The 19102-nt window shown below is 47.7% G+C and overlaps 1 protein-coding gene across 1 annotated transcript in view; it reads left to right on the plus strand.

Moving 5' to 3' along the window:
* The first annotated feature begins 262 nt into the window (after nt 1–262).
* The window catches only part of LOC138581058 (uncharacterized), a 471910-nt gene continuing 453070 nt past the window's right edge, over nt 263–19102 (plus strand). The window contains exon 1 of the mRNA XM_069652139.1: nt 263–394. The gene's annotated coding sequence lies outside the window, so the exon portion shown is untranslated. The remainder of the gene's footprint in view (nt 395–19102) is intronic.

A 19102-nucleotide genomic window follows, 5' to 3' on the forward strand; every position in this document is an offset into this window, starting at 1 on the left:
GCTTCTTCAACCCCCCGTCTGGTGGGGCTCCTCGGAGCAGTATAATCTGATTGTCTTGTGGTGCGGGTATTGGGGCATTTAAGAAAGTCTTGAAGAGAGTCCTGAGTTCCAGCTGCTGAACCCTGAAGCAGGTTATCAATCTTCCAATCAGGCTGCAGTTCCCGCAATGCTCCAGCAGAGGGCGCGCCTATCCGGCTGCTCTCGCGATTCTTGGGAGAGCGGAAGCAGGAAGCACTGGTGTACTTCCGGGGCAGTAACGGCAGAGGCAGCACAGGCTCCAGACACTGCAGTGTATGTCTCATGCGAGCCTGCAGTGTCGTCATTCTCTGACCTCATCTGCCAACTCTCGCGAGACGAGACTTGCACCAGCTGCTGCCCCCGGCCCCGGCGTCAGGTGCGTAGCAATGGAGCTGCCTGGGAGGTATGGGGGAGGGCTGTGGGAGTGCTGTGGGAGTGCTGTGGGAGTGAGGGCAGCAGAGAGCTGTGTGATGAAGATCAGTGGGGAGCTGTGTGATGATGATCAGTGGGGAGCTGTGTGATTAGTGGGGAGCTGTGTGATGATTATCAGTGGGGAGCTGTGTGATTAGTGGGGAGCTGTGTGATCAGTGGGGAGCTGTGTGATGAAGATCAGTGGGGAGCGGTGTGATGAAGATCAGTGGGGAGCTGTGTGATTAGTGGGGAGCTGTGTGATTAGTGGGGAGCTGTGTGATGAAGATCAGTGCGGAGCTGTGTGATGAAGATCAGTGGGGAGCGGTGTGATGAAGATCAGTGGGGATCGGTGTGATGAAGATCAGTGCGGAGCTGTGTGATTAGTGGGGAGCTGTGTGATGAAGATCAGTGGGGAGCTGTGTGATTAGTGGGGAGCTGTGTGATGAAGATCAGTGGAGAGCTGTGTGATGAAGATCAGTGGGGAGCTGTGTGATGATGATCAGTGGGGAGCTGTGTGATGAAGATCAGTGGGGAGCTGTGTGATGAAGATCAGTGGGGAGCTGTGTGATGATGATCAGTGGGGAGCTGTGTGATGAAGATCAGTGGGGAGCTGTGTGATGAAGATCAGTGGGGAGCTGTGATCAGTGGGGAGCTGTGTGATGAAGATCAGTGGGGAGCTGTGTGATTAGTGGGGAGCTGTGTGATGAAGATCAGTGGGGAGCGGTGTGATGAAGATCAGTGGGGAGCTGTGTGATTAGTGGGGAGCTGTGTGATGAAGATCAGTGGGGAGCGGTGTGATGAAGATCAGTGGGGAGCTGTGTGATTAGTGGGGAGCTGTGTGATGAAGATCAGTGCGGAGCTGTGTGATTAGTGGGGAGCTGTGTGATGAAGATCAGTGGGGAGCGGTGTGATGAAGATCAGTGGGGAGCTGTGTGATCAGTGGGGAGCTGTGTGATGAAGATCAGTGGGGAGCTGTGTGATTAGTGGGGAGCTGTGTGATGAAGATCAGTGGGGAGCGGTGTGATGAAGATCAGTGGGGAGCTGTGTGATTAGTGGGGAGCTGTGTGATGAAGATCAGTGCGGAGCTGTGTGATTAGTGGGGAGCTGTGTGATGAAGATCAGTGCGGAGCTGTGATTAGTGGGGAGCTGTGTGATGAAGATCAGTGCGGAGCTGTGTGATGAAGATCAGTGGGGAGCTGTGTGATCAGTGGGGAGCTGTGTGATGAAAATCAGTGGGGAGCTGTGTGATTAGTGGGGAGCTGTGTGATGAAGATCAGTGCGGAGCGGTGTGATGAAGATCAGTGGGGAGCTGTGTGATCAGTGGGGAGCTGTGTGATGAAGATCAGTGGCGAGCTGTGTGATGATTAGTGGGGAGCTGTGTGATGAAGATCAGTGGGGAGCGGTGTGATGAAGATCAGTGGGGAGCTGTGTGATCAGTGGGGAGCTGTGTGATGAAGATCAGTGCGGAGCTGTGTGATTAGTGGGGAGCTGTGTGATGATGATCAGTGGGGAGCTGTGTGATCAGTGGGGAGCTGTGTGATGAAGATCAGTGGGGAGCTGTGTGATTAGTGGGGAGCTGTGTGATGAAGATCAGTGGGGAGCTGTGTGATGAAGATCAGTGGGGAGCTGTGTGATTAGTGGGGAGCTGTGTGATGAAGATCAGTGGGGAGCGGTGTGATGAAGATCAGTGGGGAGCTGTGTGATTAGTGGGGAGCTGTGTGATGAAGATCAGTGCGGAGCTGTGTGATTAGTGGGGAGCTGTGTGATGAAGATCAGTGCGGAGCTGTGTGATTAGTGGGGAGCTGTGTGATGAAGATCAGTGCGGAGCTGTGTGATTAGTGGGGAGCTGTGTGATGAAGATCAGTGCGGAGCTGTGTGATTAGTGGGGAGCTGTGTGATGATGATGAGTGGGGAGCTGTGTGATCAGTGGGGAGCTGTGTGATGAAGATCAGTGGGGAGCTGTGTGATGAAGATCAGTGCGGAGCTGTGTGATTAGTGGGGAGCTGTGTGATGAAGATCAGTGCGGAGCTGTGTGATGAAGATCAGTGGGGAGCTGTGTGATGAAGATCAGTGGGGAGCGGTGTGATGAAGATCAGTGGGGAGCTGTGTGATTAGTGGGGAGCTGTGTGATGATGATCAGTGGGGAGCTGTGTGATGAAGATCAGTGGGGAGCTGTGTGATTAGTGGGGAGCTGTGTGATGAAGATCAGTGCGGAGCTGTGTGATTAGTGGGGAGCTGTGTGATGAAGATCAATGCGGAGCTGTGTGATTAGTGGGGAGCTGTGTGATTAGTGGGGAGCTGTGTGATGATGATCAGTGGGGAGCTGTGTGATGATCAGTGGGGAGCTGTGTGATGAAGATCAGTGCGGAGCTGTGTGATTAGTGGGGAGCTGTGTGATGAAGATCAGTGGGGAGCTGTGTAATGATGATCAGTGGGGAGCTGTGTGATGATCAGTGGGGTGATGTGTGATGATCAGTAGGGAACTGTGTGATGAGGGTCAGTGGGGAGCTGTGTGATGATCAGTGGGGAGCTGTGTAATGATCAGTGGGGATCTGTGTAATGATCAGTGGGGATCTGTGTAATGATCAGTGGGGATCTGTGTGATGATCAGTGGGGAGCTGTGAGATGAAGATCAGTGGGGATCTGTGTGATGATTAGTGGGGATCTGTGTGATGATTAGTGGGGATCTGTGTGATGATCAGTGGGGAGCTGTGAGATGAAGATCAGTGGGGAGCTGTGAGATGTGTGGGAGAGGGAGTGTCTGTGTGGGGGAGGGATGTGTGCCTGTGGTAGAATACGTGGTCTATTTGTTTGTGGGAAAGTAAGAGGCCTTTGTGGTGGGGCAGGAGAGAAGAATAGGAAGTAGGCAGCTCTTGACACCTGATGTCTGCACTTAACCTTGCACTTGCCACATGATGGCCGTTACTTTACTTATTCTTATTATCTATTCCCATGTATTGCACTGTCCCTGCCCCCTTCCCACACACTTGCACGATCTGAGTGACACCTGGCCTAGTAGGATTGTTGTCTGTTTTCCTTCTGCTGCCCCCCACCCCCACTTTGCCTCGTGTATAGGCGCACTATAAATGCCATATCATGTCAGTGACCCTGTGTTTTGGTCCCAGCGGGACTTGGGGGGCGGGGGGAGAGAAAGTCTGTTGGTGTTTGGAGAGTGAATAAAGAAGGTCCTTAGAAAGAGCTCAGAGTTCGCGTCTTTATTCCATAGAGTTTAGACGGAGTGCGGTCCCCACGCGCTCCAGCAGCACAAGCACGAACCGTGCACTTACTAACGTGTGGCAGCATGAAAAGACTGGGCCCTTTTTAACATGGGCGCAGCCATAAGGTCCCCTCCACTGGGAAGCTTTGTCTATCCAGTACATTAAGAACATGTCTGTTTTCTAGCTGTTCTGACCAATTTATTGAATCCACTATGCTTGGGGATGGGGGTAGATGGGTCCCCTAGAAACACTTATAAATGACACATATCATATTTACACTGCTAATGACCAACAAACATGTTTTCTTAATTTGATTTATGCTGTTAACTGCTGCCATGTTCTCCAGGCGCTCAAGCAGATCTGAAAAGCAAATGGGTTGTTAGTGGGAGGAGAGGGAGTGTGGTAGCTTCATTTCTGTGTGGATGGTGGGAGGAGAGGGAGTGTGGTAGCTTCACTTCTGTGTGGGTGGTGGGAGGAGAGGGAGTATGGTAGCTTCACTTCTGTGTGGGGTGGTGGGAGGAGAGGGAGTGTGGTAGCTTCACTTCTGTGGGAGGAGAGGGAGTGTGGAAGCTTCACTTCTTTGGTGGGTGGTAGGAGGAGAGGGAGTGTGGTAGCTTCACTTCTGTGTGGGGTGGTAGGAGGAGAGGGAGTGTGGTAGCTTCACTTCTGTGTGGGGTGGTGGGAGGAGAGGGAGTGTGGTAGCTTCACTTCTGTGTGGGGTGGCGGGAGGAGAGGGAGTGTGGTAGCTTCACTTCTGTGTGGGGTGGTGGGAGGAGAGGGAGTGTGGTAGCTTCACTTCTGTGTGCGATGGCGGGTGGTGGGAGGAGAGGGAGTGTGGTAGCTTCACCTCTGTGTGGGGTGGCGGGTGGTGGGAGGAGAGGGAGTGTGGTAGCTTCACTTCTGTGTGGGGTGGTGGGAGGAGAGGGAGTGTGGTAGCTTCACTTCTGTGTGGGGTGGTGGGAGCAGGAGGAGTGTGTGGGGTGGTGGGAGGAGAGGGAGTGTGGTAGCTTCACTTCTGTGTAGTGTGGTGGAAGGATAGGGAGTGTGGTAGCTTCACTTCTGTGTGGGGTGGTGGGAGGAGAGGGAGTGTGGTAGCTCCACTTCTGTGTGGAGTGGCGGGTGGTGGGAGGAGAGGGAGTGTGGTAGCTTCACTTTTGTGTGGGATGGCGGGTGCTTTGTATGGCAGGTTGCATGTTGCCATTTTGATGTTTAAACTTTGTAATATTAGACTCTTGTACAGCATACAGCCTCCCTTGGATATAAGACACGCTCCTTCTCAGCATTGTGTTGATTTCTTGCATGGTTTAGATTTAATTCATGTTTATGTGGGGCGGTTTTAAAACCAATCTGTGCCACGGGTCATTTGTAAAGCCACATTTTATAAGTGCTTTGAGTACAATTTTGGTATAAACCCCCTGCTTGGCTGTAATAAGTGTTTGTTGTTTGGATGCTTAACTTGCATTGTACTTAAATAAAATGTGGTCTAATGTTTTGCATTAAAACATGGCATAGAGCACATTTTATGTTATTTTAAAGGTACTTATATAGTACAACGTCACCAATGGGAATTGGTTAGGCATTTAAATTGTATTTTTTTGTAGGTACCAAGAAATTCTTGATAACTTTAAGTTTTTGTGCTTCAGCCTTAGTTCTCACGCAGTTAGTGAAAATGTATGAATTTGGCGTTTTATTACAAAATGGCAGAAATGTGTGATTGGGGTGCCTGTTTTGAAACACTGCTGTTACCCCTTATCGTGTTGTTACCCCTTGTCGTGCTGTTACCCCTTGTCGTGCACACCTGCGCTGCACTTTAGCAAATCGGTTCCAGATGTTTAGGAACTCATTCAGACTGAGGAGCTGAAGGATGGTGAGGTTGTTGAGGGATAGCAGAGATGGGAACTCTACACCCAGTGACGCTGGCATGGTGTGAATCTGCAGAATAGTTCTCTATCGCCAGTGTGGGCACTGCCATGTCAGCACCACCCTGGCATGTCTTCAACGCCCTGAAAAGCTTAAACTGTTGCCATTGACAATGCTTCTCAACAAAGCCTGTAGGTGTTGTTTGGTTATTTGCTCACCCATTCACTGCCCATGGCCATGCCAATCCTGATGGGCATTCCCACTCAGCTCCTGTCCCTTTGAAAGATTCTCCAACACGTTGATTGTAGTTGTGATATATTTTATTACATATATCCCCAGATCTATTAATGCCAACTGCTCATAACTCCCAACCTCAATCTTCCAGATTCCACATACCTCCTCCTCTGCAATGCTTGCATGTAAAATGCTACACCCCTCCCACCCAAAACACCTCCTCCCGGGAGCTATGTTGTCTGGCTTTAATTAAGCCTCACCATTAAACTTTGCAATCGAACTTGCATTACGTTCATGCTTAATTGGAGTTGTAAAAGCACTGCTCCTTCACTGAAGTCCTGTTAAAAACACGCATTGGCATAGCCAACTGTTTCAGTAAGTATGCATTGGCGTTTGCCAGGCACGGCTGTTAGATGCCCTGGTACTCGCACCCTTTTGCACCTGCTACTATCAATGGGCAGTTAATATTGCTACGGCAATACCAGCCAATTGCCTTTTGGAAAAAGGTGAAACTGTTGCTATTGGCAATGCTTGTTAACTAAGCATGCTGAAACTTAGTCGTGGCTTTGTCTGGAGAGACGTTATTACACTTATTTGTATTAAAAATGAGCAATTTTGTTAAATATATTACTTTTTCTGACATCCTTTTTGTTCTGTACGTTAATGGTGCTCTCCATCTTATATTAGGATTTTTGCTGTGTTCTCATATAATTGGCACTTTGCCGAACTATTGTTGCTTCCAGTTACTAACAACATTTTGAGCCAGGCCCTAAATTACAATTTAGATACTCATCAGCTAAGTATCTTCCAAGTACCTAATGCCAAAACTATTGGTTTTGCCAATGCTTCTTCCATTAGCCATGACCATAAAATATTTTAATAATGATTTTGAGCTAGACTCTTAAGTAGAATGAGCTCCCAGCCATCCTCCAGGAAGTCAGTAATCTAGTAAGGCCAAGCTCACAGCATAGAACCTCTATCGGCACACACTTTGGTAACCCCAAAACATTTGGCCAGATTTTTCCTTCCAGGCCATGCAGCCGGATGGTTTCCTTCTCAAGGAAGGCTTCTAGGCAAGGAAGGCTTCCAGGCCATGCAGCTGTAAGGTGTCCTTCCCAAGGAGGGCTTCTAGGCTGTGCAGCTGTTAGGTGTCCTTCCCAAGGAGGGCTTTCAGGCCGTGCGGCCGTAAGGTGTCCTTCCCAAGGAGGGCTTTCAGGCCGTGCGGCCGTAAGGTGTCCTTCCCAAGGAGGGCTTTCAGGCCGTGCGGCCGTAAGGTTTCCTTCCCAAGGAGGGCTTCTAGGCCGTGCAGCCGTAAGGGCTTCCAGGCCGTGCAACCGTAAGGTGTCCTTCCCAAGGAGGGCTTCCAGGCCGTGCAGCCGTAAGGTGTCCTTCTCAAGGAGGGCTTCTAGGCCGTGCAGCCGTAAGGTGTCCTTCCCAAGGAGGGCTTCCAGGCCGTGCAGCCGTAAGGTGTCTTTCCCAAGGAGGGCTTCCAGGCCGTGCAGCCGTAAGGTGTCTTTCCCAAGGAGGGCTTCCAGGCCGTGCGGCTGTAAGGTGTCCTTCCCAAGGAGGGCTTCCAGGCAGTGCAGCCGTAAGGTGTCCTTCCCAGGCCATAGAGGATCCCTGGGATGAGACCGCTTTTATGAAGGCGATACAGAGTATCTCCCTTTTTTTGCAAAAAATGATTTAATTACTATGGTTTTCTTAAAAAATGTAATCCTATATGGCGGGTTAGCACATGCGCCTTTAAACTTAGTTTGATAACATCAAAAATGAGATATATGTAGGGTGAAATAATTGAATTGTAGCGACAGGCGTCACCGTCCTCTAGGGAGACGCAGCTTCTTGAGGGATACTTGGCTCCACTTGACAGCTTTGGCGACAGTGAGCCTGTATGTGAGTGCTCTGTCCATCCACATAGAGATTGCTGCATGTGTGGTCATCGTCCCTTTAACCAGAGATAGGTCTGCACCACACTGTCAGCGTTGGTTCTAACCTCGCCAATGTAGTAGTGGAGGTCTTTACCATGCCGCTAACGGTGGCACTGCAACGGTCCGTGTCGGGGGATGGTGGGGAAGTGGAGAAGGGGCAGGGACGGGGTGCAGCCTGGACAGGAGTTGGAGCCGGAAGGTCAGAGCAGAGCCGAGAGATGTGTGAGGGAGACCTGGGGGCACAGGGGCATCCCCTTCTAATGATAGGGGTGGTGTGGGGGCTGATGCGAAGGAAGGCCATGGGCTAGGAGTTGCAGGATCACTAAACATGCAATAGGGACCCGTGCAGTGGATGCAGCACAGACATTGCTGTGTTGTAAAGACATGGACGCAATCTATATCAGCTAGCGCAAAAACTAACTGGAGGTCACCCGTCGTCACCATTTCCCTCCCGATTCTCCCAGCCTCGATCCCCCCTCCATACTCTGCATTAAATGTGGAGAAGGAACCTCCCTTGAAGCTGGTCCTGTACACCATGTGGGGGCTGATGATGCCCCTGTATGAGAGGGGACCTTGATGTATGGCTGCACTGGTCCCGCGTGTAGACATTTAGTTTCAGTCTACAGTCAGATGGCATTGCATCCTGTGGACGGGCAGATTCAAGAGTAGAGGGAAAGTGGGCATGTGTGCTGACTGCTCTCCTTCTCTTCTCTCTCAGATGAAGGATCACATTCATTTGGATTGATGATGAAATCGATATTTAGCAATCAAGCACATATTTTAGAAGATAACTCACTCGTCATGGAAACTGCAGCAATCCGTGGGCTCCGTGAAGCTTAAGGAATCTGCATTGGGTTTGCAGGAATCGTGGACCTGGTGAAGAGTGACTCGGGGGGGAACTTTATGCAGGACATTGTGAGGGGCCCATGAACTGGGTGAAGATTGAAGTAGGTGAGGAGACCACGGCCGAGAATCAGGAGGACACCATGAGATATGTGAAGACTGAGGGCGGCGAGGAACCCTTAACCAAGAGTCCGCAGGGCTCCATGGACTTGGTGAAGATCCAAGTATGGGAGGGGTCTTCTCCCAGGGATCTCGAGGACCTGACGGACCAGGGGAAGGTTGAACGAGATCAGCCATCTGCCCCATATCAGTCTGACGCCGTAGAATGGGTAAAGATTGAAGTGGGCACAGAGCCATCTGCTCGCGATCACCGGGACTGGTGTCACCCTGTGCAAATTGAAAGGGAGTGACTCTCTACCTGCTATTATCAGAACCCCATGAACGAGTTGAACACTGAATGTCCCGAAAGTTCACCCTTTGAAGACATGGACAGGGAAACCTTTGCCAATGAACACGAGGATCCAGAGAAAAGAGAGACTGTTCAAGGCTCAACCTCAGGTACAGATTAAATTTCAGTTTTCTGTCCCGAGTTTATAATGACAGCATTTCAAGGACCTCTTGAAAAGTAATGTTTTTTAATTGTATTGCTTATAGCACTATCCTCACTAAAGAGCAGCAGAGAGCGCTTTTCTGCAGTTTTGCGCCAGAATTTCGGCATGGCATTTTAAATAGTAGCACAGTATTGTTGGTCGAGGGCTTTTTATTCGTCCAAAAGGTATTGTTGAAAGAGCCACATTTTTACTGTTTAGTGGAAGTAGAGGAGGGTAAGTATTTCGCGCCTCTACCGGAATTGACTTCCAGATGGTCAGACATGGCAGGAGGACTGCCTGTGAGTCTTCTCTTTGAGGGCTAGCTTTGACTCCAACCTTTTGATTGCTTTGCTATGTGAGGTGCGAGAGCCTCCAGTGGTGTGGAGTTTAGCCACCAAATAACTTGGTGTTCCGTTTGAGACTGCTTTGTGGGTGATGCATGCATTTTTGAATATGATCCTGGCGGGGAGGGAGAGCCAGTCAAGTGTGCACAGTGTTGGAGAGAGACATTCACCGCTGCTGTGGAGACTGGCTAGTGAGTACTAAAGCTCGCTTTGAGGAACGAGGAACCAAGAGACTGAACCAGCATGGAGAAACAGAGCGGCTTGCAGACTGAGAAAGAGGTTGCAGAGTAAAGGACCATTGCAGGAACACCAGGAGCTTGTGAGGGACTCCTGGGCATTTGCAGACGAGAAAAGCAGTACATCGCTTACCGAAGCTGTGAGGAAAGCAGGCGTGTCCAGCAGAAGCGGCAGGGAACCGGAGAATGAAGAGAAGGCGACCGTGAGGTGAAAACAGGCTGAGATCCTTCATTTGCAGACTGCGGGAGCGAGAATCCATGCCAACGAAGACCGGCAAGTCCACCCAGAAGCAGAGGAGACACCGGGACATATTGGAAAGAACACCAAGTGTGAATATATGAAAAGCACTTTACAGAGACACGTATGGACATATTGAAAAGGGGGAATATAAGGTACAATACACCCCCTCTCCTCAGTGCTCCAGATAGGATTTTGATGTGGGAGTAATTTACTCCCCATTTTGAGATTTGAAGAGTACATCCAAATTCCAGAGAGTAGAATTGAGTATTCACCTTTGCACGAGAGTAAGAGACATCCATCCAATGTGCGCATAAAGTTAAACATTTAGGAAATGCTAGAAACAATATAGTCGCATTTAGTGTTATCTGTAGTCAAGTAATGTATTGCACTTTTGGAAAATGCTGTCTCACTCAATAACTTGTACACACATTCCAAGCTCTACTCTGGGCCCTTTACCACCACATCCTTCCTTCTAGACCCGGGCTATAAAAATGAAGCATCTGGTCTTCCGATAGGAGTCTAAACCCTCCAAAGGTCTTCATTTTCATCTCATCTCTCATCTGGTGTATAAGACCCCCTAACTTCTATGGAATGTTTATTCCAGTCCTTTGAATGGCATCCAGGGGCTTGCTTGGCAGTTACCCGTCTAATCTTGGTTATCCTACCATTGCTTTTGCTCCTCTTACAGTTGTCTTAATAGGTCTTTGGCATGCACGTTTTTTATGTAATAAATCTCATTGTACTCTTGATCTCTTTCTGCTTCAACCTTCATGGCCTCTGTCTCACTGACACCTGGATCACTCCCTCTAAATCCTCTACCTCCATCTGTTCTCTTTGGCAAGGGTGGCGGTATTGGAATCCTTGATCACTGCTCCTGGACTCTTTCATCTCCTCCTCATCTACCTTCATGTCCTTCCTTCAAGTACCCCTTCTGTTCTTTCTCTAAACTAGTCCTCCTTTCCTTTCGTGTCCTCTGCAGACCACCCGGCTGGCGTCTTATCTTTTACAATGACTAAGATTCTCTCCTCCTGCTACTTCTCACTATCTTGTCCCCCTTTCTCCTTCTGAGCGACTTTACACTTCATCACACCTCTATTCACTCTTCCTCGCCTCTCTTCCCCATTCTCTCTGCCTATCGCTTTCATCAGATTCCCACTCCCATTCACTAACCTCAGTTTCATCACTTGATCTTGTTTTACCATCTGTCTCCACTGGTCGTCTTCATGACAGTGATGCTGATGTAATTGCCTCTGCCAAGGTTAGTCTCCCAAATGTACCAGTACAGGACAATCTTACCAGTATAAATGTCTACTCCCATACCACAGACACCCTCACCAAATCTCCCGGATCTGGCCCCAGCTTGCAGACCATTGTTCTATCTAAGACCTCTACATCTGTCAGCCTTACCCCAACTTCTATGCCCAACCGCACAACTTCCGAAAAGGCTGTAGGAATAGGAAAGTGAGAGTTGTGATGTCCTGTTGGACGCTTCAGTTCGGTTTGCACCGTTCGCTGAGCTTGCACACGGTTTTCGATCTGCGCCAGAATTACCATGTGCTGCTGTGGCGGGTTACGTGTTGTTCGTCTGTTGTTGCAATGTGGTGAAGTACGTGCAGATTGCTGTGCAGAGAGGTGGTTGTGTGAGTTTCTGTATGTTGAGTATGCAGAAAGTTTAAATTGTAAGGTACGGTTATAATGGTTTTCAAGTATTTGACCATTTCTCACCACTTTGTCTTCACGTTTCTGCTCTCAACCTCTATGGTTATCCTGTGTGTTTGGTACTCTACTTAGACCGCATAGTTGGCAGGCATGCTGCATAGTGGGAGCTCTCTTTTGTGTCGCACCAGTGGTTTGTGTATCTAGCTCATATCCGCTACTTCCCCCAGCCCTGTGGCAGGTGTAGTTTTGGTCACAGCACTTGTCCTTTATTGTCCACCCTGTTGGTTGTCCCCACCTATCCAATTATCCTTTAGGATTGGTGGCATGTGGGTGGGCGGTGTGTGCCCATCCCCGTATTCAAAATGGAGGTCTAGGTTGGAGTCTTTGGTTTCCTACAGGGATATTCACAGGTTTCGTTCTGGACCTTTCTTCCTGGTTGATTCCTCGTGAATCTGGAGCAAAGAGCCAAGTTTTGAGTAGGTTTCTAAACTCCAAATGACTCCTTGTGTTGCGTATGTTTTTTGGTAGGATATTCCAGGTCGAGGTTGTGAGGTGAGTGAAAGATGATCCTCCAAGTTTTCTTTTGTTGTATGGTTTTGGTACTAGGCGAATGGCGTTGCTTGAGCTGAGTGATCTTGTTGCGTGGTAGACGGTTCTTTCTTTCTTTAGGAACTCTGCTCCCTGGCCGTGGACTGCTCTGTGCATTAAGCACATTGTTTTGAACTTTATTCTCTTTTATTGGCAGCCAGTGTAGCATTTTCAGCACTGGGGTAAATTGTTCTCTTCGTGGTAGTCTGAGCAGGACTCTTGCCGTAGCGTTCTGGATGCGCTGATGTTTTTTTAAGTCGTTCTGGCATTCCTAGTTATAGGCTGTTGGCATAGTATACTCTGGACATGGCGAGTGCGATAATTGTGAGTGTTTTGTGGGTAAAAGAGAGGAATGGTAGGATCTTTTTTACTGCGTGCAGCAGGAAGAAACATTTCTTGATTAGGACGTTTACTTGTGGTTCAAGTGTTAGTTCATTGTCCATCAAGACTCCCAGCTTTTTTACTGTCGTTGAGGGAGTCAGTGATGTACCCAGTTCCGTTGGCCATGGGATGTAGTGGTTGTTTTCCTCGTTTTAAACTATGATCATTATTGTTGTGACTGGGTTGAGTTTGAGGCTGTAGAGCTCTTGTAGGCAGTTCAGTAGTTCAGTGTTTTTTTTTCTTCCTGTGTATCTTGTATTTTGTAGACAATCTGAGTGTCATCTGCGTAGTTGTAGTATGGGAGGCATGTTTTTTTATGAGTTTGATTAGTGGCATCAGTTATATATTGAAGAGCAATGGGGAGAAGGACGATCCTTTTGGTACTCTGCAGTTGGATTCTCTTGTAGTAGATTCTAAAGGTTTGATCCAGACGGTTTCTGTTCTGTTTGTTAGGAAGGATTGAATCCATAGTAGGGCTGTGTCAGTGATTCCTGTTTTATCTAGTCTCCCGATGAGGATTTCATGGTTGACTGTGTCAAATGCTGCAGAGAGGTCCAGAAGGATTAGAGCTGTGCTTTAGCCTTTAGATCATCCTAGATTGAGAGCAATACCGTTTCCGTTACCCTCACCGGTCTGAAGTCTACTTGTGCTTGGTGCAACAGTTGCTGCTTCTCTATGAATTCTTGTGTTATTCTGTAGACGGCTCGAGTAGTTTCGCTGGGTATGGCATGTTTGTGATGGGTCGTTAGTTGGAGAGGTCCTCCAGGTTTCCTGCTGTGTCCTTGAGCAGTGGCTTGACGTATGCCGCTTTGAGCGATTGCAGTATTTTCTCTGTTTGAAAGTGATTGGTTGAAAAGGTTTCTCGAGTATTCTATGGGCGTTCCTTGTGTGAGGATTGATTTGTGTATGTCTGAGGGGCAGGGAACCATGGGGGAGCCTGCTTTGTTTCTGTTGCTTACCAGCTTGATGAATGTCTCGCTGATAATTGGGAGTTTGTTCTGGTGATCCTCGTGGCTGGGTGGGTCGCATGTTTGCATGTTGTAGTAGATTGGTCTGCTTTGTATGATTTATTGGATGGTGGTGATTTTGTTTTTGAAATGGTCTGCAAGTTCATTGCATAGATTCAGTCAAGGTATCGAAGTGTTGTTGCAGCCAGGAGGGTTTCTTATTTCTTGTATGATATTAAACAATTCCTTTTGGGTGTTGCTGGCTTTGGTGATTCTGTTGTAGTATTTCTTTTTGGCCTTATATATGTCCTTCTTGTATGAGTGGATTTGTCACTGGAGTTGTAATTTCTTCACCTGATTGGTTTTTTCATCCATTCTAATTCAAGTTTCCTGTTCCTTTTCATGGCGCAGAGTAGCAGAGAAAACCATTTTGCTGTTGCTCTTTTGCATGATGGGGTTAAAGGGTTTTCCTTTGAGATCCTGTTGATCGTTCCAGCAATTTATGAAGTAGTTCTGTTTTTATTTAGCTGTCTGCTTCGTCCAGGGTCGATGTTGGTGGTTTGTTGATTTCTAGTTGTTCTGCTAGGTTGCTAGCTCTGATGGCTCTTCAGTTTCTTTTCATGATAGATGGCAGTTTGTCTGTTCTTTTTGCCATTGTTGTGGGGAGTGTGATCACGAATGGAATGACGAGGTGGGTCGCTCCAGAGGATCTGTAATGGTGGTGTTGTGGCAATGAGATTCTTGTTGGCGAAGATTGCGTCTAGTGTATGCCCCGCAGTGTGGATTGCTCCTTTGACTAGCTGATGTAGTTTCATTGTCTAGTTGTTTGGCTAGTGATTTCTGTGAGTTAGCGGTTTCTTCGTCAAACCAGATGATAAAGTCTCTGAGGATTACCAGGTGTTCCTGCTCGATGGCTAGGCTTGTGATAGCTTCAGAGAATACGTTGGCGAAGCTTGCATCGTATGTTGGTGTTCTGTATGCCAGGACGAATTTGAGCTTTGTTTTGCAATTTGCTTTTAGGTGAAGGATCATGGATTCGCAGTTTATTTAGAGGGTAATCTGTTTACATTTTTAGCTGTTTCTTGTATGCTATCACCAGTCCTCCTCTTTTTTATTTTTCCTGTGAACAGGGAGGATAGCTCAGCGGCAACGTGTTCGCCTTGGAAGCAAGACAACACGAAGCAACACGGAGCAACACAGGTTCGAACCGCGGGTCCGTGCTTAGAAACCTCTGGGTATTTAAGCGTGTTATAAATACGCAACTAAGACAACAATTACACAACAACAACAAAAAATTCCTGTAACAGCACCTCGATGTCCGCATGCTGTGTGAGTGCTTTAAAAAGGCAAATAAATAAATAAATAAACACTTGAGTTGACAGGGATGCAGTTATGCAAGTCATCTAGCCTTGTTTCGGTTATGAATAGGATCGAATGTTGAGACCACCTTCGCATAGGAGGTCGAAGATCTCTGTGGTATGTTTGGACAATGATCTGACGTTGATGAGGTTGCAGTGGATCTTTTTGATGCGGTTAGAATTGTTTTTTAATCCTTGCTTTGTCTTGTGGTTCTTCTGTTGGGTTTCTCCTTTATTTAGGTCACAATTTGTTTGGTGCTCCATGTATTCTGCTTCCTTGCAGAAGAGATCTGTTAGGTTGATTGTCGGGTTGATGATAAATTCTTCTGCTTCTTCATCCTCTGTTTTGCTGTGGTTGCGTGCACTGCCCTTGTGTTTTTGTGATGTAGGGGTGAGGGCATTGGTTTAATTTCTTCCCCCTCTTTGGGTCATCTCTTCTCTTCCTGCGGGGTTCCGGTCAGTTCTCGGCATGCCTGGATGTATTAGTGCTGATGAGTTGTTGAGGCAGTGAGATAGTGTTAAATATAGGGAGCTATCTCTTCTTGTGGGTTGTTTTCCTGCTTGTGTTCTGTATTTGTGATGGTTTCGGGCACGTATCCGGTTGGTGTGTTCTATTTTCTGTTTCTCTTTGGCAGCGTCTTGCTCTTTGAGGGGGCATCTTGGCGTCTTTGGTGGTGCGATAGCTCGGACTTGGGTTACATGGGCTGTAGCCCACCTGTAGGGTTTTTAACGGTGGTTGGCCAGGTAGTGATGTATTTATTGTTCTGGACTTCTATAGTCTGATGGCTGTGTGTATAAGCAGCGCACGGTCTGGTTACAAAGGGTTTCTCAAAGGGGGGCACACACCATTGGACTGACTAGCTCCTGATATTAGACTGCGGATTCACGTTTGACTGGGGCAAAGTACGACTCTAAGCAATTGCCTAATGTGGCTAGCTGGGTGTTCCTGGAAGGTGGTGAGGTCGTGGGGTTAGGCTAGTGGCATGCGCTGGGGAGTAAAGCTAGATTCGAGGTGCCTGTCTAGGACGGCTGCTAGGGCTCACTATACACTGGGCAGATATCGGAGGTAAACCTAGCTTGGTATCCCTGACTAGTGGGAGAAGCCTACATTGCACGATAAATAGGCAGATTGGGAGCACACACCTAGACTTGGGCTTTTTGTAGATTGATATAAAGGCCTAAGTTTCACAATACTATAGGCCGATATGGGTGAGTCACACCCAGATTTGAGGTTCCTGTATAGTGGGAGAGAGGCCTAGGTTTCACAGTATAATCTGGGTATGGGAGAACACACCTAGATTTGAGAACTCTGTATAGTGGGGGAAAGGCCTAGGTTTCACAATATAATAGGTTTCTCACCATAATAGGCAATTATGGATGCACACGCCTAGATTTCAGAATCCTGTATAGCGTCACGTTGCAGAAGTCTCCAACCTCCTAAGCGTACTTCACTTTGTAACTATCATTCTTTCTTTCGTCCCTGGCAGTTGCTATTACGCTTCTCACAATGCCAGAGACGCAGAAGTCGAGCGTGATTTAATGCCTGCTTTTGTGCATTGGTTTGGCAATGACGTTACACGTCAAGCGTGTCCCTCGATCTCCATTTAAGCGATGGGGTTTCATTATCCTGTGCTTCTGGTTTAGACGGTAGGTGTTCCTTTTAGTACCTTCCCCCGTGAAGTTCCTTGGTCGGATTATCTACCTTCCTATGTTTTTGACCTCAGACTGCTTAAGGACTCCGCTGCTGCTTGCCTTCTGCACTTCTGCCTCCGGTTCTGCTGTCGCTGACCTCCGCCTGCACGGACTGTCTTCCGGATGATACCTTACTTGATTACACGTTAGTCTCTGATCACGGCCTTCTCTAGGCACTCAAGGACAGCAATGCCAACTAACCAACCAACTAACAATTCCATCCCTCTGCATACACCTCTCAAACTATAACCAAACACAAGCCTAAAACGCAGCAATCCACACAAACTTCACAACAATGCAACAATAAAACAAACCACACATAGACTTGCACAACAGCACACGACGACTATGGACCATAAAAAACCCCAAGCCCAGCCAACGGACCCACCGGGCTGAGGCTGCCAACAGCACATCACCGCTCTCTTGCACTTTTCCAGCTTTTTTCAGAGCCGCCAGAGCGCCAGGGGACCACTTCGGTGGTGATAGTGCGCGGTACAAATGTCCTTTAACATTAACATTAACTTCCATGCTCGCATCGTAATTGACCACGGCCTGCTATTCGGATTGCAGTTCAGCTTTGTTTTCGTTTCCAGGTAGTTTGTTTTGTGTTTGTTTGTTGTTAACTGGAATTCTGTGTACCTTGAGCGAGGATTTATTTATTTATTTGAATTTGTAAAGCGCATCAAAGCCCAAAGCATCGAGGTGCTGTTGCATGAAGATTGTCTTGGTTACAAGTAAGAAGGCTTGGTTCAGGGTGGTTGCTCAGTGTTGCATAGAGCGGGCAGCCTGACAATAGGAATTTCTTGGGATACATACACAAATGGTTCAAGAGGAAAGCGTTGCTCATAATTACAAGTACGTTTAACCTAACAATGAATAAAGTAGGATCTCTACTATGAGGGGCTGCAGGACTTTCTTTAGAACTAATTACTTGATATATGGATTTTTCAACGCTATGCAGTATGATTACCATGTACTTCAACTTTTGCGTTAGTACATCCTCGTTCTGTCGTGGCTAGCTACAACTAACCACTAACTCCTTCCTCGGGCTCCATTCCCCTTCCACTGGAATACTTCCTGCTACCTTCTCTGTTCCTCCACAGAGTAATCTGTTGCCTTCAAATAAACAAGGTTAGTGTAATTCTGAATTGCCTTAGTATTAATTGTTGTTCCCTTCTGACAATTGAGGTAATTTGTCCTTCTCTTTTTCTTTCTCCCAGATTGCCGTGTACTGTCTTTCATTTGAATTACGGTGGTGCCTGTTAATCCTAAGGGCAGCACAGTGTCTCAAAAGGAAGATTGCCCTCTTTGTGGAGACCTTGCCTGTTTCTGACATACACTTGAGTTTGTGACAAAATCAGAAGCTATGGTCACAGCCGATATGCTATCTAGTTTATTGCAGTTGGCGGCGGATCTTACAACCAATATGACCTCGGCTCATACGGCTCTCCGTCACAGAATGTATGCTCTATATGATGCCCAACCACAAGGTGCAGACTATGCAGTGGCGTCAGCTGCTTTGGCACCTGCATTTCTCATTCCTGCGCAAAATGCAGTTCCCATATTGATGTCAACCCAGTTTCTGTTGGCTCCCCCGGAGATATTCTTGGGTGGTCCAAAACATTTTTGGACCTTTATTAATCAGTGCAAGCTTCACTTCTTATGCCGTCTGCTTCCTTCCCTGACTCCCCCACGAAAGCTGCGTTTGCCCTTTCCTATTTAGGTGTGACTGCAGCCACGTGGCCCAATCCCCTATTGGAGTCCAATAGTTAGATTTATATGATTGTGATGCTCTCCTTTCCTCCAGGAATCGGGTATTCGACACCCGGTACAAAGCTCAGGTCACTGATCTTGAGTTTCTGGAGTTGAAACCAGACAATACCCCACTTCTTGCATAGTTGCCAAATTCAATCAATTGGCTGCAGAGACCGCTTGGCCCAAAGAGAAAAAGGCGGCGGTTTTCTATAAAAGGTTGTCTGATGACTTAAGACGCCCTTGCCAACATCCCTGTAGTACATGTTGGGTTTCCGGAGTTACTTGACCTAGTTCTCCAAAACGATGCTCACATGGTGGAAAGAAGAGGCGACAAGAGAAGAGTAGTTATGGATCATAAATCCAAAGCTTTGAAAAACCCTGGCAATGGTACAGAACCCATGCAAATCGGGGTTCTCAGGGGCCCCTTGTCAAGCTCGGAGAGGGAACATAGACGCGAGTCCAATTTATGCATGTATTACGCCTTTCCTGATCATTATCTTCGAGAATGCCCGGAGAAACCACTGAGGAGACAGGGAAACGCCAAAACTCGACCATAGAGGGAGTACCTCAGTCGAGTGGTGATTTATTTTGGACTCCTCTTCAACATACTCTGGTGCAAATATCCGTCTCCCTTCGCTTGTCTCCCCACAACATGCTGTGAACTCAAGCAGTGATTGATTCAGGGTCCACCGGTAACTACATTGATATATCTTATGCTCATCAGATAGGTGCTACTGTCATAGCAAAACAACAAACCGGAGTGGTTAACGCTATCGACGGCAGTGCTTTAATTTCAGGT

The sequence above is a fragment of the Ambystoma mexicanum genome, chromosome 1p, assembly GCF_040938575.1.
Source record: "Ambystoma mexicanum isolate Mex_15411 chromosome 1p, UKY_AmexF1_1, whole genome shotgun sequence".
Lineage (NCBI taxonomy): Eukaryota > Metazoa > Chordata > Amphibia > Caudata > Ambystomatidae > Ambystoma > Ambystoma mexicanum.